Below are 26,855 nucleotides of genomic sequence, written 5' to 3'. Positions count from 1 at the left end.
ATGAATAAGCTGTAGGGTAACCTACTTTTATGGACAATGGTGCACCCAGAAACCATGGATTGTTACTAGAAAAGTTACAGTGCCAGGGATGAGATACCTTCCAGTGAGTTGTTGGCCAGGGAGGTCCCTGATCCCCCCAAAAACATTATAAGCCATTGCCAAGGCTTCTCGGTTTCCCATCAGGAATGGATGATAAGACCCTATTGCTGCTCCACATTCTTTCTTTGCAAGGTAACTGAGAAATCTTGCTGGAGCTGAGCTGAAAACTCCTCCATGTAGACGAACTGATAGAAAGCTGGAAAAAGCTATGCTGCAGGTAGCTCTATGGGAGGGAGAAAAGTCATTAGTGGAGATAAACAACAGTGGACACTGCAAGCCTTAAGTTTGGCCAACAAGGCCAAATAAGCCAACGGGTGCAATAGTGGCATACCTGTTAAGGAAGAAACCAACTGCTCTCTGATTGGATTGGAGGCCTGCTCCATGGGAAGGAATACATGCCTGATACTGAAAACCTGTGACACGGGAAGTCCTGAGCTCTAGGGGTGTAAAGCCTGCTGGTGTCTGGCTGAATGCATATATTGTGCTCACCAAACTGCCCGGTAAGCACCTTTCTTAATGTAACACCCATATATTAATGCTACTCTCACTTTTGGTTACAGAAGCTTCTCTTTTCAAATGGCAATGACTCTGGGATGACTTAAAAGGCACCACAGTGCTGAGAAGTGACAGAGGAATGCACAGCACTGAAATATCTCTATCACACTTTCCAAGGCTCAGGGTCCATTGTGAAAGAGGTGGGAGAAAGAATGTTAAGAAACAAAGGAAGGGGCTGGAGAGATGGCTTAGTGGTTAAGTGCTTGCCTGTGAAGCCTAAGGACCCCAGTTCGAGGCTCGATTCCCCAGGACCCACGTTAGACAGATGCACAAGGGGATGCACGCGTGTCTGGAGTTCATTTGCAGTGGCTGGAGGCCCTGGCATGCCCATTCTCTTTCTCTCTGTCTCTTTCTCTCTGTCTGTTGCTCTCAAATAAATAAATAAAAATAAACAGCAACAAAAAATTTTTAAAAAGAGAGAGACAAAGGAAGGGTAGGACTCCTTACAAAGCACTCTTCCAGACACAAAATAGCCTGGATACCCTTGACCTCACAGTGCCTGGCACTACCCACACAAGACCCTAGCAATAGAAGTAAAACATGATGATGTCAAAATAAAAGGGGACACTATTTGAGAGGAAGAGGGGATATTATGGACAGGGTAAAGTGAGGGGGAGGGAATTATCATGGTTTATTGTCTACAATTACGGAAGCTGTCAATAAAAAACTAATAAAACTTCTTAAATAAAATCAGGTCTTTGGCCTTAATGAACATAAATCCTAATGGGAAACACAATATTTAACAAACTAGGGTAAGTTCTACCATGAAGTTATTTATATACAAAAAGTTGCTCCTATAAAGTTATTATATAAAAATATATGAATTTGCAGCACAGGGAACAATATGTACAATGTTATTTTTATTTTTTATATTTTATTTTTATTTATTTATTTGACAGAGAGAAAGATAGAAATAAGCAAGTCAAAAGACAGAATGGGCATGCCAGGGCCACCAGCTGCTGCAAATTAACTGCAGGTGCATGCACACCCTTGTGCATCTGGCTTATGTGGGTCCTATAGACAAGTGCCTTATCCACTAAGCCATCTGTCCAGCCCTGTTACTTTATTTTAATAAATTTATTTACAAAATTGATGTCTGATTTTTGTGCAAGAAACTAGTCTTTTATAATCACTGATGGAAGCACATGCCTAAAATTCCAGTAAGGTACTAGGATTACAATCTGGAGCCTAACCTTGGCTACACAGTAAAACCCAGTTTCAAAAGGCCAAACACCATGTTTCCAGTAAAGACGATAGTGGAGTAGCTGCACCAAAGCAACCTAACCAGAAAAACACCACAATACACTCTTCTAACAGAAAGCGAAGGTGGGTCTGGAAAGATGGCTTAAACAGATAAGGTGCAGGCCTGTGAAGCCTAAGGACCCATGTTGGACTCACAAGATCCAATATAAGCCAGACACACAAGGTGACACCAGTGCACATGCCCATGAGGAGACAAATGCATCTGGAGATCAATTATAGTGGCTAGAGGCCCTGGTACACCAATTCATTCTCTCTCTCTCTCTCATAAAAGAAAAAAAATAATTTTTTTTTAAAAAGGCAGTCTATTGAGCTTCCCACAAAAAAAAAAAAAAAATGGGGAGGTCTTCCGGTTAAGATGGCGGCTTAGGTACCACGCCAAAGCAGCCTACGGAGGAAAAAGACCAAAAAAACTCAGCAAAATACACACCTTTACTAAAAAGTGAGGTGTATAGGAAATTGAAGCGGCAGCGGAGAAGTGGAAGAGTTATAGAGCATCCAGAGCCCGCACAGGCGGGAAAAGCGGCTCCGGCAGCTCGGCCAACCGCCGCGGCCGCAGCACAGCAGAAAACCGCCAGACTCGGCTCAAGCCGCAGGAAAAGCCAGGTGCGGGATTTTACCCTCACACCGCGCTCTCCGCAACTCGGGGAACGTGAGGGGAGAGCGGCAGCAAGCAGCGGAGGAGCAGACCGCGAGGTAGAAGAACACGTGGAAGAGCGAGACAACCAGAGCAGCCGCGGCTCCCTCCCCTCCCCCACCGCCTGAGCCAGCTCCAGCGAACAGAGCAGCGGCCTGGGACCCGGCCACGCCAACTTGGGCTGACAGCGGGACCCAAGCAGGAGCAGAGTTCGGGAGCAACATTAGTGGCTCCAGCACCAGTACCAGCGGCCTCAGCAGCAGCAGACCCAGGAGCGGCAGCAGTGGCAGATCCCGCAGCAGCAGCTTCAGGGGGAGCAGCGGCAGTGGACACAGCAGCAGCAGCTTCAGCAGCAGTGGTGGCTTCAGCAGTGGCAGCTACAGCAGCAGCAGAGGCAGCAGCAGCTGCTCAGTTTGCCCCGTAGGAAAAGCAAGTGCCCAGCTCCAGAAATCAGAACAGCAGCCTGACGACCCAGGCAGCAACTTGACTGAGACCAAAATCACCCAAGGTAACTGGGATTGCACCAGGGGAGGGTCTCACTTGGTCACAAGCTGACTTGGATCCCTCAACAGACCAGAAATCTAAACCGCTTTGTTGATACAGGATCTGGTCATTATAATAACAATTCTTGCATACATACTCGGGGCTGTTTTTGATTGAATGTGTACAGTGTTTAGTTAAATTTTAGAATCTACCTGTATTTTATTCCACTCAGCCTGCTTGAATACTCCTATAGCAGGGAAACTCAACCCCTAAGAACATCTTTGTAGATACTCTGAGAGTCTTAAGAGCTACACCTAATACCGTAAGGTCCTACCCTGAAAATATATTACATCAAATCAATTGATACAGCTAAGAATACACAGCTAGCTAGAAAATCCAAGCATTAACTTAATCCAAGATGCAAAAATATATACATTATAACACAAGAAACACTAAAAAGCAAGACGATATAAATCCACCTAAAAGTATTAATGCATCAGAAATGTCCTCCAGTAAGAAAGAGTTAGAGGAAATGCCTGAGAAAGAGTTCAAAAGAATAATTATAAATATGTTCAAAGAGGTCAAAGAACACATGAAAACAATCAAAGAAGAAATCAAAGAGGAAATCAAAGAGGAAATCAAAGAAGAGGCAGGACACCAATTTAATGAAATAAAGAAGGCAATACAAGACATAAATAGGGAAATAGAAATAATAAAGAAAAACCAGTCAGAATTACTAGCAATGAAGAACACAGTTAATGAAATAAAAAACTCTGTAGAAAATCTCACCAGTAGGATGGATAAGGGAGAGGACAGAATATCTAAGCTAGAAGACCAGGTGGCAGACCTAATGCAGTCCAACAAAGAGAAAGACAAACTTATAGAAAAGTATGAGTGGGAATTTCAAGATATTTGGGACACTATGAAAAGATCCAATATAAGAATTCAGGGCATAGTAGAAGGAGAAGAACTCCACTCTAGAGGCATAGTAGGCATCTTCAACAAAATCATAGAGGAAAATTTCCCCCAAATTGGGAAAGAGGTGCCAATACAGATACAGGAAGCCTTTAGAACCCCAGCCAGACAAAACCCAGAAAGAAACTCTCCTCGCCATATTATAATCAAACTTCCAAACACACACACCAAAGAAAAAATATTGAAAGCAGTTAGAGAGAAAAATCAAGTTACCTACAAAAGCAAGCCCATCAGGATTACAGCAGATTATTCAACGCAAACTTTTAAAGCCAGAAGGGCTTGGAGTGATATATTAGAAGTTCTGAAAGATAACAACTGTCAACCAAGGTTACTTATCCTGCAAAGTTATCCATTCAAATAGATGGAGAAATAAAGACATTCCATGACAAAAGCAGGTTAAAGAGTATTTGAAGACAAAACCAGCTCTACAGAAAATACTTGATAGAATCCTCCATGCTGAACAAAAGGAAAAGCACACATATAAGGAACCTAGAAAAAACAAGCTATACTCAAATACCAGTTAACAGAAGAGAGCACAGGTAGAACCAGAAACACACACACAAAATAATGGCAAACATAAATACACACCTTTCAATAATATCTCTTAATATCAACGGTTTCAATGCCCCAACGAAAAGACATAGATTTGCAGACTGGGTTAAAAAGCAGGATCCTACAATTTGTTGTCTCCAAGAAACTCACCTTACTCCAAAGGATAGACATTATCTTAGAGTGAAAGGTTGGAAGACGGTGTTTCAAGCAAATGGGCCTAGAAAACAAGCAGCGGTTGCTATCCTAATATCAGACAGGGTGGACTTTAGTCTGACGTTAGTCAAGAAAGATAAGGGAGGTCACTTTATATTGATTAAGGGCACACTCCAACAGGAGGACATTACAATCCTAAACATATATGCACCTAACATGGGGGCTCCCAAATTCGTCAAACAAACACTATTAGAACTAAGGTCACAGATAACACCAAACACAGTGGTGGTGGGTGACTTTAACACCCCACTCTCATCAATTGACAGGTCATCCAGGGAAAGAATAAACAGAGAGGCATCTGGACTAAATGAGGTCATAGAAGGAATGGACCTAACAGATATATACAGGACATTTCATCCAAAGGCTGCAGAATATACATTCTTTTCAGCAGCACATGGAACATTCTCTAAAATAGACCATATATTAGGACACAAAGCAAATCTTAACAAATTCAGGAAAATTGAAATAATTCCTTGCATTCTATCTGACTTAAACTACAAATCAGTAGCAAGAAAGGCTATAGAGCATACACAAAATCATGGAAACTAAACAATACACTACTAAATGATGAGTGGGTCAATGAAGAAATCAAAAAGGAAATCAAAAAATTTATAGAGTCAAGTGATAATGAGAACACAACATACCAAATCTCTGGGACACAATGTAGGCAGTTCTAAGAGGTAAATTTATAGCCTTAAGTGCCTATATTAAGAAATTAGAAAGGTCGCAAGTAAACGACCTAATGCTTCGCCTTAAAGCCTTGGAAAAAGAAGAACAAGGCAAACCAAAAATCAGTAGACGGGAAGAAATAATAAAGATTAGGGCAGAAATTAATGAAATAGAAACAAAAAGAACAATCCAAAGAATTAATGAAAAAAAGAGTTGGTTCTTTGAAAGGATAAACAAGATTGATAAACCCTTAGCAAATCTGACCAAAAGAAAGAGAGAAGAGACACAAATTAATAAAATCAGAGATGAACAAGGTAACATCACAACAGATTCCAGAGAAATTCAAAAAATCATAGGGACATACTATAAAAGCATATACTCCACAAAGTATGAAAATCTGAAAGAAATGGATGATTTCCTTGATCTATATGACCTACCTAAATTGAATCAAAATGAGATTAATCACTTAAATAGACCTATAACAAACATGGAGATCCGAACAGTTATCAATAATCTCCCAACTAAAAAAAGCCCAGGCCCGGATGGATTCACTGCTGAATTTTACCAGACTTTTAAGGAAGAGCTAACACCATTGCTTCTTAAGCTTTTCCAGGAAATAGAAAAAGAAGGAATTCTACCAAACTCCTTCTATGAGGCCAGCATCACCCTGATACCAAAACCAGGCAAAGATAGAACAAAAAGAGAAAATTACAGACCAATCTCCCTCATGAACATAGATGCAAAAATTCTCAACAAAATATTGGCAAACAGAATACAAGAGTATATCAAAAAGATCATTCACCCTGACCAAGTAGGCTTTATCCCAGAGATGCAGGGATGGTTCAACATACGCAAATCTATAAATGTAATACATTACATAAACGGGTTGAAGGACAAAAATCACATGATCATCTCATTAGATGCAGAGAAAGCATTTGACAAAATCCAACATCCCTTCATGATAAAAGTCCTACAGAGACTGGGAATAGAAGGAACATATCTCAATATAATAAAGGCTATTTATGACAAGCCTACAGCCAACATTTTACTAAATGGGGAAAAACTGGAAGCTTTTCCACTAAAATCAGGAACAAGACAAGGGTGTCCACTGTCTCCACTTCTATTTAATATAGTTTTGGAAGTCTTAGCCATAGCAATAAGGCAAGAGACACACATAAAAGGGATACAAATTGGAAAGGAAGAAATCAAGTTATCATTATTTGCAGATGACATGATTCTATACATAAAGGACCCTAAAGACTCTACTAGCAAGCTGTTAGAGCTGATCAAAACCTACAGCAATGTAGCAGGATACAAAATAAATACACAGAAATCAGTAGCCTTCATATATGCTAACAACAAACACACAGAGGATGAAATCAGAGAATCACTCCCATTCACAATTGCATCAAAAAAAAATAAAATATCTTGGAATAAACCTAACCAAGGAAGTAAAGAATCTCTACAATGAGAACTTTAAAACACTCAATTGAGAAATTACAGAAGACACTAGAAAGTGGAGAAACATCCCTTGTTCCTGGCTTGGAAGAATCAATATCATGAAAATGGCAATCTTACCTAAAGCAATCTACACATTTAATGCAATCCCTATCAAAATTCCAAAGGCTTTCTTCATGGAAATAGAAAAAACATTCCAAAAATTCATTTGGAATCACAAAAAACCTGGAATATCTAAAATAATACTGAGCAACAAAAAAGAGGCTGGTGGTATCACCATACCTGATTTTAACCTATACTACAGAGCCATAGTAACAAAAACAGCATGGTACTGGCACAAAAACAGACCTGTAGATCAGTGGAACAGAATAGAGGACCCAGATGTAAGCCCAAGTAGCTATAGCCACCTGATATTCGATAAAAATGCCAAAAATACTCATTGGAGAAGAGACAGCCTCTTCAGCAAATGGTGTTTTGAAAACTGGATAAATATCTGCAGAAGGATGAAAATAGATTCTTCTCTCTTGCCATGCACAAGAATTAAGTCCAAATGGATTAAAGACCTTAACATCAGACCGGAAACTTTGAAACTGCTAGAGGAAAAAGTAGGGGAAACCCTTCAACATATTGGTCTTGGCAAAGACTTTCTGAATACAACCCCAATTGCTCAGGCAATGAAACCACAGATTAACCACTGGGACCTAATGAAATTACAAAGATTTTGCACCGCAAAGGACACAGTGAAAAAAGCAAAGAGGCAACCTACAGAATGGGAAAAAATCTTCGCCAGCTATATATCTGATAGAGGATTAATATCTAGGATATACAAAGAACTCAAAAAGTTAAATAATAAGGAATCAAACAAGCCAATCAAAAAATGGGCTATGGAGCTAAATAGAGAGTTCTCAAAGGAAGAAATACAAATGGCATATAAGCATCTAAAAAAAATGTTCTACGTCACTAGTCATCAGGGAAATGCAGATTAAAACTACATTGAGATTCCATCTCACTCCTGTCAGAATGGCCACCATCATGAAAACAAATGATCATAAATGTTGGCGGGCATGTGGAAAAAAAAGGAACCCTTCTGCACTGCTGGTGGGAATGTAATCTGGTCCAGCCATTGTGGAAAACAGTGTGGAGGTTCCTAAAACAGCTAGAGATTGATCTACCATATGACCCAGCTATAGCACTCCTAGGCATATATCCAAAGGACTCATCTCATTTCCTTAGAAGTACTTGCTCAACCATGTTTATTGCTGCTCAATTTATAATAGCTGGGAAATGGAACCAGCCTAGATGTCCCTCAACAGATGAGTGGATAATGAAGATGTGGTACATTTATACAATGGAGTTCTACTCAGCGGTAAAGAAAAATGAAGTTATGAAATTTGCAGAAAAATGGATGGACCTGGAAAGTATTATACTAAGTCAGGTAACCCAAGCCCAGAAAGCCAAGTGCCACATGTTCTCTCTCATATGTGGATCCTAGCTACAGATGACTGGGCTTCTGTGTGAGAATGAAAATACTTAGTAGCAGAGGCCAGTAAGTTGAAAAGGAGATATAAACGGTGGAGAAAGGAAGGGAGGAGGATACTTAAAAGGTTGATATTGTATATATGTAATTACAATGATTGTAATGGGGAGGCAATATGATGGAGAATGGAATTTCAAATGGGAAAGTGTGGGGGTGGGGAGGGAGGGAATTACCATGGGATATATTTTATAATCATGGAAAATGTTAATAAAAAAAAATAAATTAATTAAAAAAAATTTTAAAAGAAAAATGGGGACAGGGGTGTATTAAGAATTATTAACCACATGGGCTGGAGAGATGGCTTAGCGGTTAAGCGCTTGCCTATGAAGCCTAAGGACCCCGGTTCGAGGCTCGGTTCCCCAGGTCCCACGTTAGCCAGATGCACAAGGGGGCGCACGCGTCTGGAGTTCATTTGCAGAGGCTGGAAGCCCTGGCACGCCCATTCTCTCTCTCTCCCTCTATCTGTCTTTCTCTCTGTGTCTGTCGCTCTCAAATAAATAAATAAAAATTAAAAAAAAACAAAACAACAACAACAAAGAATTATTAACCACAAAGCCAGGTGTGGTGGCGCACACCTTTAATCCCAGCAACTGGGGAGGCAGAGGTAGGAGGATCACCATGAGTTCAAGACCACCCTGAGACTACAGAGTGAATTCCGGATCAGCCTAGACTACAGTGAAACCCTATCTCGAAAAAAAAAGAAGAAGAAGAATTATGTGCACAGCAGAGAACCAGGAGACACCCAGAGCTTCTAGCAACCACACAAGCAGCCAGAATTGGCTCCCGCCACAGTACCAGTTGAAGTCTCTGGGAAGAGCTAAGCCAGGCTCTGCCCTGCTCTGCTCTGCCTCAGCCACAGAAACAGAATCCAGGGAAGGGTGGGGAAGAGACTCTCCGATCACACCAACGTTTACACAAAGTCAAAAACTTGAAGGAAAAGACAGGAGGGACCAGCTGAAGAACTCCTGAAGAAGAGAACCACCAGGCTACGAGAAGCTAGGCAGCAATCTCAGGCATCCTCCATAGCCTCCCCTCCCCTAACTACCAGCATAAGCAACCAGTGGGGATGTGAACAAGGGAACTCAGCTCCACAATGCCCAGCACAGATCAGACAGCAAACCCAGCCACCCAGCCAGCTGCAAAGAAGGATCCGAGAGGGCATGCAACATAGGTAAGACCGAAGCCATGCCAAAAGGTAATGGTCTGCTTACACCAGATCAATACCTGCCCTAAGCCTGGTATATAGGCCTGCATTGGAAGTGCTCATCACACCTCCCATGTCAGGGCAGGTTAAGTGTAGATGTGACTAATGTCGTCTTTGCCATTCTTAAATGAGCTGTATTTTAGGGCTGTCTTTTGTTGCTTCCTGAATTACAGTGTCTTTGTCTTTTTCTGACATTCTGGCAGGCAGGGCCTCATTCAGACCCAGGCTGACCTGGAACCCTTTACAGACCAGAAATCTCAGCTTTCCCATTGACAGGATTGAGGGTGTGTGGCAACACACACACCATTAGGGACTGCAACTTTGTTAGATTATCCATTGGCTTTAATACCCACTCTTACATAAAATACTCTGTACTGTTTTTTTTTTTTTAATAATTTATTTGTGTGAGAGAGAGAAAGAGGCAGATAGAGAGACAGAGAGAACAGGCATCCAGAGCCTCTAGCCACTGCAAACAAACTCCAGAAGCATGTGCCACCCTGTGCATCTGGCTTTATGCGGGTACTGGAGAATCGAACCTGGGTCCTTAGGTTTTGCAGACAAGTGCCTTTAACCACTAAGCCATCTCTCCACACACCTCTCTCTCTCTCTCTCTCTCTCTCTCTCTCTCTCTATCTATCTATCTATCTCTCCCCTCCCCTCCCCTCCCCTTCCCCCCACTCTCTGGCATAAGAAAAGGGCAGTCTATTGTGCTTGCCTCAAAACTTAAAATAAATAAATAAAATACCTTGGAATAAACCTAAACAAGGAAATGAAGGATCTCTACAATGAAAACTTTAAAACACTCAAGAGAGAAATTGCAGAAGACACTAGCAAATGGAAAGACATCCCAGCTTCTTGGATTAGAAGAATCACTATTATAAAAATGTCAATCTTACCAAAAGCAATCTACACATGTAAGGTAATCCCCATCAAAATTCCAAAGGCATTCATCACAAAAATAGAAAAAGCAATTCTCAAATTCATTTGGAAGGACAAAAAACATCAAATATCCAAAACACTTTTAAGCAGCAAAATAAGGCTGGTGATATCACAATACCTGATTTTTAGCTATATTACAGAGCCACATAACAAAAACAGCATGGTTCTGGCACAAAAACAGACATATAGATCAATGGAACAGGATAGAGGACCCAGATCTAATCCAGGCAGCTATAACTATCTGATTTTCAACAAAAATGCCACAAATACTCGTTGGAGAAAAGATAGCCTCTTCAACAAATGGTGCTGGGAAAACTGGATATGTATCTGTAGAAGGATGAAAATTGAGTCCAGATGGATCAAAGACCTGAAGCTGCTAGAGAAAAAGTAGGAGAAACCTTTCAATATACTGGCATAGGCAACAACTTTCTGAATATAACCACAGTTGCTCAGGAAATAAAACCACTAATCAACCACTAGGACCTCAGGAAATTACAAAGTTTTTGTACAGCAAAGGACACTATGAATAGAACAAAGAGGCAACCTATAGAAGGGGAGAATATCTTTGCCAGCTATACATCTGACAGAGTACTAATATCCAGGACATACAAAGAACACAGAAAACTAAATCATAAGTCATCAAACAACCCAACTAATAAATGGGCTATGGGGGCTGGAGAGATGGCTTAGTAGTTAAGCATTTGCTTGTGAAGCCTAAGGACCCTGGTTCAAGGCTTGGTTCCCCAGTACCCACATAAGCCAGATGCACAAGGTGGCACATACATCTGGAGTTTGTTTGCAGTGTCTGGAGGCCCTGGTGTGCCCATTCTCTCTTTCTCCCTGTCTGTCACTCTCAAATAAACAAAAATAAACAATTTTTTTTTTTAATTTTTATTAACATTTTCCATGATTATAAAATATATCCCATGGTAATTCCCTCCCTCCCCACCCCCACACTTTCCCGTTTGAAATTCCATTCTCAATCATATTACCTCCCCATTACAATCATTGTAATTACATATATACAATATCAACCTATTAAGTATCCTCCTCCCTTCCTTTCTCCACCCTTTATGTCTCCTTTTCAACTTACTGGCCTCTGCTACTAAGTATTTTCATTCTCACACAGAAGCCCAGTCATCTGTAGCTAGGATCCCCATATGAGGGAGAACATGTGGCGCTTGGCTTTCTGGGCCTGGGTTACCTGACTTAGTATAATACTTTCCAGGTCCATCCATTTTTCTGCAAATTTCATAACTTCATTTTTCTTTACCGCTGAGTAGAACTCCATTGTATAAATGTACCACATCTTCATTATCCACTCATCTGTTGAGGGACATCTAGGCTGGTTCCATTTCCCAGCTATTATAAATTGAGCAGCAATAAACATGGTTGAGCATGTACTTCTAAGGAAATGAGATGAGTCCTTTGGATATATGCCTAGGAGTGCTATAGCTGGATCATATGGTAGATCAATCTCTAGCTGCTTTAGGAACCTCCACACTGTTTTCCACAATGGCTGGACCAGATTGCATTCCCACCAGCAGTGCAGAAGGGTTCCTTTTTTTCCACATCCCCGCCAACATTTATGATCATTTGTTTTCATGATGGTGGCCAATCTGACAGGAGTGAGATGGAATCTCAATGTAGTTTTAATCTGCATTTCCCTGATGACTAGTGACGTAGAACATTTTTTTAGGTGCTTATATGCCATTCGTATTTCTTCCTTTGAGAACTCTCTATTTAGCTCCTTAGCCCATTTTTTGATTGGCCTGTTTGATTCCTTATTAGTTAACTTTTTGAGTTCTTTGTATATCCTAGATATTAATCCTTTATCAGATATATAGCTGGCGAAGATTTTTTCCCATTCTGTAGGTTGCCTCTTTGCTTTTTTCACTGTGTCCTTTGCGGTGCAAAATCTTTGTAATTTCATTAGGTCCCAGTGGTTAATCTGTGGTTTTATTGCCTGAGCAATTGGGGTTGTATTTAGAAAGTCTTTGCCAAGACCAATATGTTGGAGGGTTTCCCCTACTTTTTCCTCTAGCAGTTTCAAAGTTTCCGGTCTGATGTTAAGGTCTTTAATCCATTTGGACTTAATTCTTGTGCATGGCGAGAGAGAAGAATCTATTTTCATCCTTCTGCAGATATTTATCCAGTTTTCAAAACACCATTTGCTGAAGAGGCTGTCTCTTCTCCAATGAGTATTTTTGGCATTTTTATCGAATATCAGGTGGCTATAGCTACTTGGGCTTACATCTGAGTCCTCTATTCTGTTCCACTGATCTACATGTCTGTTTTTGTGCCAGTACCATGCTGTTTTTGTTACTATGGCTCTGTAGTATAGGTTAAAATCAGGTATGGTGATACCACCAGCCTCTTTTTTGTTGCTCAGTATTATTTTAGATATTCGAGGTTTTTTATGATTCCAAATGAATTTTTGGATTGTTTTTTCTATTTCCATGAAGAAAGCCTTTGGAATTTTGATAGGGATTGCATTAAATGTGTAGATTGCTTTAGGTAAGATTGCCATTTTCACGATATTGATTCTTCCAAGCCAGGAACAAGGGATGTTTCTCCACTTTCTAGTGTCTTCTGCAATTTCTCGCTTGAGTGTCTTAAAGTTCTCATTGTATAGATTCTTTACTTCCTTAGTTAGGTTTATTCCAAGGTATTTTATTTTTTTTGATGCAATTGTGAATGGGAGTGATTCTCTGATTTCATCCTCTGTGTGTTTGTTGTTAGCATATATGAAGGCTACTGATTTCTGTGTATTTATTTTGTATCCTGCTACATTGCTGTAGGTTTTGATTAGCTCTAACAGCTTGCTAGTAGAGTCTTTAGGGTCCTTTATGTATAGAATCATGTCATCTGCAAATAGTGATAACTTGATTTCTTCCTTTCCAATTTGTATCCCTTTTATGTGTGTCTCTTGCCTTATTGCTATGGCTAAGACTTCCAAAACTATATTAAATAGAAGTGGAGACAGTGGACACCCTTGTCTTGTTCCTGATTTTAGTGGAAAAGCTTCCAGTTTTTCCCCATTTAGTAATATGTTGGCTGTAGGCTTGTCATAAATAGCCTTTATTATATTGAGATATGTTCCTTCTATTCCCAGTCTCTGTAGGACTTTTATCATGAAGGGATGTTGGATTTTGTCAAATGCTTTCTCTGCATCTAATGAGATGATCATGTGGTTTTTGTCCTTCAACCCATTTATGTAATGTATTACATTTATAGATTTGCGTATGTTGAACCAACCCTGCATCTCTGGGATAAAGCCTACTTGGTCAGGGTGAATGATCTTTTTGATATACTCTTGTATTCTGTTTGCCAATATTTTGTTGAGAATTTTTGCATCTATGTTCATGAGGGAGATTGGTCTGTAATTTTCTTTTTTTGTTCTATCTTTGCCTGGTTTTGGTATCAGGGTGATGCTGGCCTCATAGAAGGAGTTTGGTAGGATTCCTTCTTTTTCTATTTCCTGGAAAAGCTTAAGAAGCAATGGTGTTAGCTCTTCCTTAAAAGTCTGGTAAAATTCAGCAGTGAATCCATCCGGGCTTGGGCTTTTTTTACTTGGGAGATTATTGATAACTGCTCGGATCTCCATGTTTGTTATAGGTCTATTTAAGTGATTAATCTCATTTTGATTTAATTTAGGTAGGTCATATAGATCAAGGAAATCATCCATTTCTTTCAGATTTTCATACTTTGTGGAGTATATGCTTTTATAGTATGTCCCTATAATTTTTTGAATTTCTCTGGAATCTGTTGTGATGTTACCTTGTTCATCTCTGATTTTATTAATTTGTGTCTCTTCTCTCTTTCTTTTGGTCAGATTTGCTAAGGGCTTATCAATCTTGTTTATCCTTTCAAAGAACCAACTCTTTGTTTCATTAATTCTTTGGATTGTTCTTTTTGTTTCTATTTCATTAATTTCTGCCCTAATCTTTATTATTTCTTCCCGTCTACTACTTTTTGGTTTGCCTTGTTCTTCTTTTTCCAAGGCTTTAAGGCGAAGCATTAGGTCGTTTACTTGCGACCTTTCTAATTTCTTAATATAGGCACTTAAGGCTATAAATTTACCTCTTAGAACTGCCTTCGTTGTGTCCCAGAGATTTTGGTATGTTGTGTTCTCATTATCATTTGACTCTATAAATTTTTTGATTTCCTTTTTGATTTCTTCATTGACCCACTCATCATTTAGTAGTGTATTGTTTAGCTTCCATGATTTTGTGTATGCTCTGTAGCCTTTCTTGCTACTGATTTGTAGTTTAATTCCATTGTGGTCAGATAGAATGCAAGGAATTATTTCAATTTTCCTGAATTTGTTAAGATTTGCTTTGTGTCCTAATATATGGTCTATTTTAGAGAATGTTCCATGTGCTGCTGAAAAGAATGTATATTCTGCAGCCTTTGGATGAAATGTCCTGTATATATCTGTTAGGTCCATATCTTCTATGACCTCATTTAGTCCAGATGCCTCTCTGTTTATTCTTTCCCTGGATGACCTGTCAATTGATGAGAGTGGGGTGTTAAAGTCACCCACCACCACCGTGTTTGGTGTTATCTGTGCCCTTAGTTCTAATAGTGTTTGTTTGACGAATTTGGGAGCCCCCATGTTAGGTGCATATATGTTTAGGATTGTAATGTCCTCCTGTTGGAGTGTGCCCTTAATCAATATAAAGTGACCTTCCTTATCTTTTTTGACTAACTTCGGACTAAAGTCCACCCTGTCTGATATTAGGATAGCAACCCCTGCTTGTTTTCTAGGCCCATTTGCTTGAAACACCGTCTTCCAACCTTTCACTCTAAGATAATGTCTATCCTTTGTAGAAAGGTGAGTTTCTTGAAGACAACAAATTGTAGGATCCTGCTTTTTAACCCAGTCTGCAAATCTATGTCTTTTCGTTGGGGCATTAAGACCGTTGATATTAAGAGATATTATTGAAAGGTGTGTATTTATGTTTGCCATTTGTGTGTGTGTGTGTGTGTGTGTTACTTGTTCTACCTGTGCTCTCTTCTGTTAACTGGTATTTGAGTATGGCTGGTTTTTTCTAGGTTCCTTATATGTGTGCTTTTCCTTTTGTTCAGCATGGAGGATTCTATCAAGTATTTTCTGTAGAGCTGGTTTTGTCTTCAGATATTCCTTTAACCTGCTTTTGTCATGGAATGTCTTTATTTCTCCATCTATTTGGATGGATAACTTTGCAGGATAAAGTAACCTTGGTTGACAGTTGTTATCTTTCAGAACTTGGAATATATCACTCCAGGCCCTTCTGGCTTTAAAAGTTTGTGTTGAATAATCTGCTGTAATCCTGATGGGCTTGCTTTTGTAGGTAACTTGATATTTCTCTCTAACTGCTTTCAATATTTTTTCTTTGGTTTGTGTGTTTGGAAGTTTGAGTATAATGTGGCGAGGATAGTTTCTTTCTGGGTTTTGTCTGGCTGGGGTTCTAAAGGCTTCCTGTATCTGTATTGGCACCTCTTTCCCAATTTGGGGAAAATTTTCCTCTATGATTTTGTTGAAGATGCCTACTATGCCTCTGGAGTGGAATTCTTCTCCTTCTACTATGCTCTGAATTCTTATATTGGATCTTTTCATAGTGTCCCGAATATCTTGAAATTCCCACTCATACTTTTCTATAAGTTTGTCTTTCTCTTTGTTGGACTGCATTAGGTCTGCCACCTGATCTTCTAGCTTAGATATTCTGTCTTCTCCCTCATCCATCCTACTGGTGAGATTTTCTACAGAGTTTTTTATTTCATTAACTGTGTTCTTCATTGCTAGTAATTCTGACTGGTTTTTCTTTATTATTTCTATTTCTCTATTTATGTCTTGTATTGCCTTCTTTATTTCATTAAATTGGTGTCCTGCCTCTTCTTTGATTCCTTTGATTTCCTCTTTGATTTCCTCTTTGATTTCTTCTTTGATTGTTTTCATGTGTTCTTTGACCTCTTTGAACATATTTATAATTATTCTTTTGAACTCTTTCTCAGGCATTTCCTCTAACTCTTTCTCACTGGAGGACATTTCTGATGCATTAATACTTTTAGGTGGATTTATATCGTCTTGCTTTTTAGTGTTTCTTGTGTTATAATGTATATATTTTTGCATCTTGGATTAAGTTAATGCTTGGATTTTCTAGCTAGCTGTGTATTCTTAGCTGTATCAATTGATTTGGTGTAATATATTTTCAGGGTAGGACCTTAAGGTATTAGGTGTGGCTCTTAAGACTTTCAGAGTATCTACAAAGATGTTCTTAGGGGTTGAGTTTCCCTGCTATAGGAGTATTCAAGCAGGCTGAGTGGAATAATATACTGGTAGATTCTAAAATTTAGCTAAACACTGTACCCATTCCATCAAAAACAGCCCCGAGTATGTATGCAAGAGTAGTTATTATAATGACCAGATCCTCTATCAACAAAGAGGTTTAGATTTCTGGTCTGTTGAGGTATCCAAGTCAGCTTGTGACCAAGTGAGACCCTTCCCTGGTGCAATCCCAGTTACCTTGGGTGATTGTGGTCTCAGTCAAGTTGCTGCCTGGGTCGTCGGGCTGCTGTTCTGATTTCTGGAGCTGGGCACTTGCTTTTCCTACGGGGCAAACTGAGCCGCTGCCGCCGCCTCTGCAGCTGTTGTAGGCGCCACCCCCGGAGACCCCACCGCTGCTGAAGCTGCCGTTGCAGTGTCCACCGCTGCTGCTCACCCCAAAGCCGCTGCTGTGGGATATGTCACCGCTGCCGCTCCTGGGTCCGCTGCTGCTGGGGCCACTGGTACCGGTGCTGGAGCCGCTGAAGTTGCTGCCAAATTCTGCTCCTGCTTGGGTCCCGCCGTCAGCCCAAGTTGGCGTGGCCGGGTCCCGGGCCGCTGCTGTGTTCGCTGGAGCTGGGTTCAGGCGGCAGGGGAGGGGAGGGAGCCGCGCTGTTCTGGTTGTATCGTTTCTCCACGTGTGCTTTTACTTCGCGGTCTGCTCCTCCCTCCGTTGCTCGCTGCCGCTCTCCCCTCACGTTTCCCGAGTTGCGGAGAGCGCGGTGTGAGGGGAAAATCCCGCACCTGGCTTGTCCTGCGGCTCGAGCCGAGAGTCCGGCGGTTTTCTGCCGCTCCGCGGTTGCGGCGGGTAGCCGAGCGGCCCGGAGCCGCTGTTCCCGCCTGTGCAGGCTCTGGATGCTCTGGAACTCTTCTACTTCTCCGCTGTCGCCTCAACTTCCTATACACCTCACTTTTTAGTAAAAGTGTGTATTTTGCTTAGTTTTTTTTGGTCTTCCCCCCCCAGGCTGTTTTGGCGTGGTACCTACGCCGCCATCTTAACCGGAAGTCAACAATTTTTTTAAATGAACTATGGAAATATCTCTATCACACCTTCCAAGGGTGAGGGTACATTGCAGAAGAGGTGGCAGACAGAAAATAAAAGGCAAAGGAAGGGTAGGACTCCTTAAAACATGCTCCCCAGACACAAAATGGCCTGGATATTCATGACCTCACAGTGCCTGACACTACTTACATAAGACCATCATAAGAGGAGGAAAAGATGATGACATCAAAATAAAAGAGACACTGATTGAGAGGGGGAGAGGATACGATGGAGAATGGAGTTCCAAAGGGGAAAGTGGGGGGAGGGAAGGCATTACCATGGGATATTGTTTACGATCATAGAAGTTGTTAATAAAAAATTAATTTTAAAAAATGGGCTATTCAGGCTAGAGGGATGGCTTAGTGGTTAAGGCGTTTGCCTACAAAGCCAAAGGACCTAGGTTCAATTCCCCAGCACCCACATTAGCCAGAGGCACAAGGGGACGCAAGCGTCTGAGAGTTCATTTGCAGTGGTTGGAAGCCCTGGCATGCCCATTTCCCCCCCCCCCCCCTCTCTCTCTCTCTCTCTCCCTTTCCTTTCCCCCTCTCTCTGTCAAATAAATAAATAAAAATAAAAATAAATTTTAAATGTGCTATGGAGCTGGGCGAGGTGGTGCACACCTTTAATCCCAGCACTCTGGATGCAGAGGTAGAAGGATTGCCCTGAGTTCAAAGCCACCCTGAGACTACATTGTGAATTCCAGGTCAGCCTGAGCTAGAGTGAGACTCTACTTTGAAAAAAAAAAGTGGGGGGGGGGGAGCTATGGAACTAAACAGATGGTATGTAAACATCTAAAAAGATGTTCTACATCCTTAGCCATGAGGAAAATGCGAATTAAAACTACTTTCAGATTCCATCTCACTTCTGTCAGATGGCTATCATCAAGAAAACAAATGACAATAAATGCTGGTGAGGATGACACATCTTTTACGAAAAAGAGGAACCTTTCTACACTCTTGATGGGGAATGCAAACTGGTACAATCACTGAGGAAATCAGTGTAGAGGCTCTTAACCCAACTAAAAATATGAGCCAGCTATACCACTCTTAGGCATATGTCCTAAGGACTCATCACACTATGTTAGAGGTATGTGCACATCCATGTTTACTGCTGCATTATTCACAATAGGTAGGAAATGGAACGAGCCTAGATGACCCTCAATGCATGAACGGATAATGAAGATGTGATACTTTTTTTTTAGTTTCTTTATTAGACAGAGAGAGAGAGACTGGGCATGCCAGGGTCTCCAGCCACTGCAAAAGAACATACATCTGTAGTTTGTCCAGCTCCATAGCACATTTATAAAAAAATTTCATTTTTATTTATTTATTTGACAGAGAAAGAGGGGGAAAGGAGAGAGAGAGAGAGAAGTGGGCGTGCCAGGGCTTCCAACCACTGCAAATGAACTCTCAGACACTTGTGCCACCTTGTGCATCTGGCTAACATGGGTCCTGGGGAATCGAACCTGGGTCCTTTGGCTTTGCAGGCAAACGCCTAAATCCCTAACCCATCCCTCCAGCCCCAGACGTGATACATTTATATAATGGAGTTCTATTCAGTCATAGAGAAAAATGAAATTGTGAAACTTACCACAAAATAAATGGATTTGGAAAGGATTACATTAAGTGAGATAACCCAGGCCCAGAAACCCAAATGCCATATGTTCTCTCTCATTGTGGACCCTAGCTACAAATGTTTAGACTTGTATATGAATCAGAGTAAACATAGGTAGCAGAGGCCAGTAAGCTATAAAGGGGCTATAAGTGAAGGAGTAGAGAAGAGGACTTAAGGAGTTGGTATCGGGTATATGTAAGCAGATGAACAGACTACTGGGGGAGGACTAAGTAAGGTCAAAGGAAGAGATTGAATAAAATAAGGGTGGGAGGAGAGTTAGTCAAAATCTAAGAGGGTATGAATAAGTCAAATGGAAACTTACATTTTTGGACAATGGCTCACCCAGAAGCTACAAGTTGTTACTAGAAAAATTTCAATGCTAGAGATGGGATACCTTCCAGGGAATTGTTGACCCAGGGAGGTCCCTGATGCTCCCAAAACATTACAGGCCATTGCTAAGGCTCTTGGTTTCCCACCAGGAACAGATGGTAAGACCCTACTGCTAAAGATTCCACATACTTGGGCTACAAGGTCAGTGAGAAATCAAGCTGGAGCTAAGCAGAAAACCTCCTCCCTCTGGACCAGCTGAGAGAAAGCTGAAAAAAGCTATGCTGCATGCAGCCCTATGGGAGACAGAAATCATAAGCAGTGAAAATAATGGGACACTGCAAGCCTTAAAATTTGGCCAGCCAGGCCAAATGACCGAACAGGTGTAACAGTAGTGTATCTATTATGGGGGAAACCAACTACTTTCTAATTGGATTGGAGGCTTGCTACACAGGAGAGAATACATGCATGATACTGAAAACCTAATCAAAAGCCTATGGCAGGGAGGCCATGAGCCCTAGGAATATAATGCCTGCTCTTGTCTGGCTAAATACATATATTATGCTCACCAAACTGTGCTATAAGCACTTTTCTTAACATTCATATCCATATGTTAATACTACTTTCACTTGTGGTTAGAGAAGCTTCTCTTTTCAGATGGCAGTGGACACCAGGATGACCCAAAAGGCACCACAGTGATGAGAAATGACAGAGGAGTGCTCACCACTGAAACATCTCTCTAGTCCACCTCCCAAGGCTCAGGGTCTATTGCGGAAGATGTGGGAGGAAGAGTGTAAGAGCCAAAGGATAGGACTCCTTATAATGAACTCTTCTACACACAAAATAGCCTGAATGTCCATGACCTCACAGTGCTTGGCACTACCTATACAAGACCAGTTTAATAGGAGGAAAAGATGATGATATCAAAATAAAACAGAGACTAACTGAGAGAGGGAAGGGATATGGCAGAGTGGATTTGTGAAGGGGAAGTGGGGGAGGGGAGGAAAGTATCATGTCTTATTGTTTATAATTATAGAAGTTATCAATAAAAAAGAAAGAAAGAAAGAAATGCATCTGGACGTGATGGCACTCACCTTTAGTCCCAGCACTCAGGAGAAAGGGTAGGAGGACCGCTGTTAGTTCAAGGCCAGCCTGGGACTACAAAGTGAAATCGAGGTCAGCATGAGCTAGTATAAGGCCCTACCTATTAGAGGTAGAATTATAGGGATATATATATATTTACTTATTTATTTATTTGACAGAGAAAGTGGGGGGAGAGAGAGAGAATGGGCGTGCCAGGGCCTCCAGCCACTGCAAACAAACTCCAGACACATGCACCCCCTTGTGCATCTGGCTAACATGGGTCCTGGATAATCGAGCCTCGAACTGGGGTCCTTACACTTCACAGGCAAGCGCTTAACCGCTAAGCCACCTCTCCAGCCCTAGAATTATAGATTTTTTTTATAATTTATTACTTATTTGTTTATTTGACAAAGAAAGAGGAAGAGAGAGAGAATGGGCACGCCAGGGCCTCCAGCCACTGCAAATGAACTCCAGACGCATGCACCCCCTTGTGCATCTGGCTAACATGGGTCCTGGGGAATTGAGCCTGGGTCTTGTGGCTTTGCAGGTAAATGTCTTATAGCTATGCCATCCCTCCAGCCTGAAGACCCTACCTTGAAAAACTAAATTTAAAAAAAGAAAAAAGAGCTGGGCGTGGTGGCGCACACCTTTAATCCCAGCACTTGGGAGGCAGAGATAGGAGGATCACCATAAATTCAAGGCCACTCTGAGACTACACTGGGAATTCCAGGTAAGCCTGGGCTAGAGCAAGACTCTAACTCAAAAAGAAAGAAAGAAAGAAAGAAAGAAAGAAGGGAGGGAGGGAGGGAGGGAGGGAGGGAGGGAGGGAGGGAGGGAGGGAGGGAGGGAAGAGAGAGAAAGACAGAGAGAGGTGTTTTGTTAAATGATAAACCAAAAACTTTTCTTGTTTTTTTCAAGGTTGGGTCTCACTGTAGCCCAGGTGACCTGGAACTCACACAAAAAAACTTTTAACAATCTTTCTAATGGATAATTACAGCCACTTCTGGGGCAGTTTTCAAAGAATATGACAAAAATTAAAGAAAAAAATAATAAAGCTGAGCATGGTGGTGCATGCCTTTAATCCCAGCACTCAGGAGGCAGAGATAGGAGGATCACCGTGACTTCAAGGCCACCCTGAGACTACATAGTGAATTCCAGCTCAGCCTGGGCTACAGTGAGACTCTACCTCAAAAAACAAAAATTAAAGAAGACATCAAAAATCTGAACGGAATGAAAATAAAACCTTTTGGTAGTAAGACTTATCTGTAAAGTTGTTTCCAAACATCTAGACTAGGTTTTGTCTAGAAATAAGTAGTGCAGGATAGCATATAAACAATTTACAAGCACCACATTAAGTTCAGACCAATAAACTCTGCTAAAAATAAAAAATAAAAAACCTTACCAGAGGGCTGGAGAGATGGTTCAGTGATTAAGGTGCCTGCCTGCAATGCCTAACAACCCAAGTTCGATTCCCAAGTACCCATATAAAGCCAGAAGCACAAAGTGGTGCATGCATCTGGAGTTTGTAGTGGCTAGAGGCTCTGGTATTCCCATACTCATTCACTCATTCCCTCTCTCCTTACAAATAAATAAATAACATATTAACAAAAAATCTTACTATTAAAAAAAAGATTAAAGACAAGAGCAGACCAACATCCACTAATTCTGATGCCCCTTCCTGATAAAAGGTGCATATCAGAGAGTCAGGACCATCACATTCAGGGATAGTCAAGACTTCCACAGCTAAATAGAAATGTGGAAGCACATAAGGGAGCAGGACACCAAACTACAGGTCTTCCAAAAATTGCTACCCACCCCTAAGACTAGGAAGGAGAGAAGAGCAACTGCCACCTTGTGACTCTGCTTTTCAGGCCCACAGCACTTCATCATGCATAGCTGAGTCATAGGAGAACTTGAGAAGGGACTCCAAGGCTAAATATCACAGCAGCTTATTCAGCCTGAAAACATCTTCTCACTGTCTTTGAGCTTCTCCTGCTAAATTAGGGATACCTCTATCTCCATACATTCTGATCACAATTACATATTATTTTTAAAATATGAATACTGATAGAAATCAAGCTGAAATATAAAAGGCAGAGGCCAACTGGGTTGTATAGTCACACTGTTGAAAAAAGTCAAGGGCCAAGCATGGTGACCCACACCTTTAATCCCAGCATTCTAGAGGCTGAAGTAGGAGGACTGCCATAGTTCAAGGCCAGCCTAGAATACAGAGTGAGTTCCAAATCTCTCCAGCCTGACTTCTTTTTTTATTTTTTTTTTTTTTTTTTTTTTTCATTCTTGTCCTAAGGATCAAACTACCCAGGGCCTTGACCATAGTAAGCAGGTACCCTACCACTGAGCTAACACCTCAGCCTATTTGAACTTTTCTATATTTAAAAGGTACAAAAGCAGAAAGACCTTAACCTATCAAAACAACAGATTTCTTTTTTTATTATTTATTTGTGAGAGAGAAAGAGGCGGAGGGAGGGAGAGAAAGAGAGAGAGAATGGGCCACCAGGGCCTCCAGCCACTGCAAATGAACTCCAGACACATGTGCCCCCCTTTGGCCCCTTGTGCTGGCTTACATGGGTCCTAGAAAATAGAACCAGGATCCTTTGGCTTTACAGGTAAATGCCTTAACTGCTAAGCATCTCTCCAGCTGATTTCTTTTTTTTTTTTAATTTTCTTTAATTTTTTTTAAAGAGAGGGCAAGAGAGAGAGAGAACTGGCATGCCAGGGCTTCTAGTCACTGCAAGTGAACTCCAGATGTGTGCACCACCTTATGTGCATGCTCCACCTTGTGCTCATGCGTCACCTTGTGCATCTGGCTTACATGGGTTCTGGAGAGTTGAGCCTGGGTCCCTAGGCTTTGCAGGCAAGCACCTTAAACACTTAGCTATTTCTCCAGCCCTATTTTTTTTAGAGTATTGTTGTATTTTATTTTTACTTTTTTGAGAGAGATAAGAAAGAGGGAGGGAGAAAATGGGCATGGCAGGACCTCCAACCACTGCAAATGAACTCCAAATGCATGTGCCACCTTGTACATCTGGCTTACATGGGCACTGGAAATCAGACCTGGGTTCTTTGGCTTTGCAGGCAATTGCCTCAACCACTAAGTCATTTCTCTAGCCCTTTTTAAAAATACTTTTATTTATTTATTTGAGAGTAGGTCAGGGTCTCCTACCACTACAAATGAATTCCAGATGCATAAGTTACTTTGTGCATCTGGCTTTACATGAGTACTGGGGAAGTGAACCCATAAGGGCAGGCTTTGCAAGCAAGTGCCTTTAACTGCTGAGCAGATCATCTCTCCAGTCGAAAACAATAATTTATTTAAAAAAAGTTTATCTAGCAGGGCATAGTGGCACATACCTTTATTTGCAAGCAGAAAGAGAGAATGGGCACACCAGGGCCTCCAACTGCTGCAAATGAACATGAACCACTCTGCATCTGACTTTACCGGGATACTGGGGAATTGAACGCAGGTCATCAGGCTTTGCAGGTAAGCACCCTAACTGTGGGGAAACCTCTCCAGCCTCTAGATTCCTTGTTTGGGGGGGGGAGGTTTTGAGGTAGGGTCTTGCTCTAGTTCAGACTGACCTGGAATTCACTATGTAGTCTCAGGATGGCCTTGAACTCATGGTGATCCTCCTACCTCTGCTTCCCAAATGCTGGGATTAAAGGTGTGCGCCACCAGGCCCAGTTTAGATTTCTTAATGTATGTCAGAACAAACATTTCTTAGTAGCTGAATCTCCTTCCAATTAACATTGTTCCATCTCAGTTACCTGCCATTGAATCCACTTGCAACTGCTAGTTTCAAAAATTCTTTAAACTCAACTTATTCTTCTCTGTTTACTAACGTTGCGAGCTAAACCAAGTCCCCTAACCTCTGAGAGGCTGGTTTCTCATTTTCAAGATAGGACTTCTCATACTGGCCTAGTCTGTCTCTGAGTTGCCAAGATTATACAAAGACTGCAAGGCAGGATAATCATTCTAGAAATCCGTATGTTCACAAGCTTCATCCTGTGCAGCCGCCATTCACCTGTTTTTACAGATTTTCTTCCGTTTACCCCAGTCCCTCTGTCTTCTCACCAGGCTTCTTCACATAAGGCCACCCTGCTCTACATTCATGTGCCTGGTTTTCTCACCTTCCAGCCCCAACTCCATCAACCTCCCCTCTAGACCCACTCCAGCTGACCCCAATCTGTCTTTCCCAGGTACCTCCTCTACCCGCCCTATTGCAATCCCCCCCACACACACACTGCCCTACCTCCTTTTCCCCTTTCCAGTACTTTCATCCGCCTTGGCACCGTACTACTGTCAAACTCCACGTACTGCACCCTTTCACCCTTCAGCTAAAACCCCCCTCCTCCCGGTTACTCAAGCAAATGCACGGAGGCTGGCAGGGTCGGCGAGGGAGGATGAGGTGCCCGGTAACAAGCACGGATCCCTTTGGGGGTGATAAAAAACATTTGGGAAATTAGTGGGAAGGTTGTACGACTGCGTGACTGTACGAGAAGCCATCGCGCTAGACTTCAGCGACACTTTGAACGCGTTAATTTTATGACATGTGAACTACATCTCAATAAAACTGTGTGTGTGTCAAACGGACAAAACACCCTGCCCATCGCACGCCCATTTGTCAAACCAGCATCACCAGCCCATCTCCGGAAGCCTCGGCCACCACCGCCCCCAAGTCGCCGGCCGGATCTGGACGAGGTCGCTCTCGCTCGGGTGGGAGCCGCCGCTCGCAGCCCGCTGGGGAGCCCGTCAGCGGCGGCCCTCCGGGCTCCCGCGGCCCGGCCCTTCCCGTCCCTCCTCCCGCGCGGCCCCGGGGCCGCCTCGCCGCTGCGACGGGGCGGCGCCGTGCCCACCTGTGTCGGCGAGCGTGGACTCCTCCGCTCCAGCCCCGCCGGCCGGCGGCGACGGCAGGGGCGCGAGGGACGCTCGGACGCGCCGCAGCCCGGGGGGCGCTCGCCGCCTCAGGCCTCCATGTGTCCACGTCCCTGCGGCTCGGGCAGCGTTTCTGACTCCGGCTGCGGCTGGGCTCCGGCTCCCCTCCAGCCCCGGCTGCGTTGGCACCGAGGAAGGGAGGCGGGGAGAGAAAAGGGAAGCGGCAGAGAGAACGCAACTACAGGCCTGAACGCCCGGCGCGCGCCAACAGCGGGCGGTTCCGAGGCGCGCGGCGCGCGGGGGCTTCTGGGAAATGGAGTCCTTTGGGCCTCTCTGGCTTCCACTGACCTAACGTCTCCAGGGCAACCGCGAAGCCACGTGGCAAAGGGCAGACGTAACAATTCTCTCTCTCTCTCTCTCTCTCTCTCTCTCTCTCTCTCTCTCCCTCCCTCCCTCCCTCCCCCTCCCTCTCCCTCCCTCCCTCCCTCCCTCTCTCTCTCTCTCTCTCTCTCTCTCTCTCTCTCTCTCTCTCTCTGGAACCGGTGTCTCGGTACACCGTCGATAGTGGTACCTTCACTTTATTAAAGTTCCATGCTTTGTGGGCTCAGTTAAGAAATACGAAAGTAGCTTTTAATAGAGGTAGCTGGACGGTCTAGGTCTGCCAACAACATAGGACCTTTCCCACAAGAACAATAATCTATCGATATGATGTAGTGGCAAAAGTATGGAGTTTGCTTGGGAGGCTGAGGAAGGAGGATTTTCAAGGGTTCAAGGCCAGCATGGGTTGCATAGTGAGCACTAGGTCAGCCAGAGGCATACAAGTATGGAGAGCTGGAGATGGCTTACTGGTTAAGGTGCTTGCCTGCGAAGCCTAAGCTTGTTTCCCCAGTACCGACATAAGCTAGATGTACATAGTGGAGCATGCATGCGTCTGGAGTTTGTTTGCAGTGGCTAGAAGCCCTGGTGGGCCCATTCTCACTCTCATCTCTCTCTCTCATAAATAAATA

The 26,855-nt window shown here is 42.4% G+C and overlaps 1 protein-coding gene across 3 annotated transcripts in view; it reads right to left on the bottom strand.

Moving 5' to 3' along the window:
* The window catches only part of Dym (dymeclin), a 522,785-nt gene extending 496,648 nt beyond the window's left edge, over window positions 1–26,137 (bottom strand). For 2 of the 3 annotated variants that reach the window (XM_045142833.1, XM_045142834.1), the window contains exon 1: window positions 25,830–26,136. The gene's annotated coding sequence lies outside the window, so the exon portion shown is untranslated. Of the gene's footprint in view, window positions 1–25,829 lie in introns of all 3 variants that reach the window. The other variant, XM_045142835.1, reaches the window with a different exon arrangement.
* Between the last annotated feature and the right edge of the window lie 718 nt (window positions 26,138–26,855).

Source organism: Jaculus jaculus, chromosome 2 (genome assembly GCF_020740685.1).
Source record: "Jaculus jaculus isolate mJacJac1 chromosome 2, mJacJac1.mat.Y.cur, whole genome shotgun sequence".
Classification (NCBI taxonomy): domain Eukaryota; kingdom Metazoa; phylum Chordata; class Mammalia; order Rodentia; family Dipodidae; genus Jaculus; species Jaculus jaculus.
Note: the sequence above shows the minus strand (reverse complement) of the source record. Positions and strands in the feature narration are given on the sequence as shown.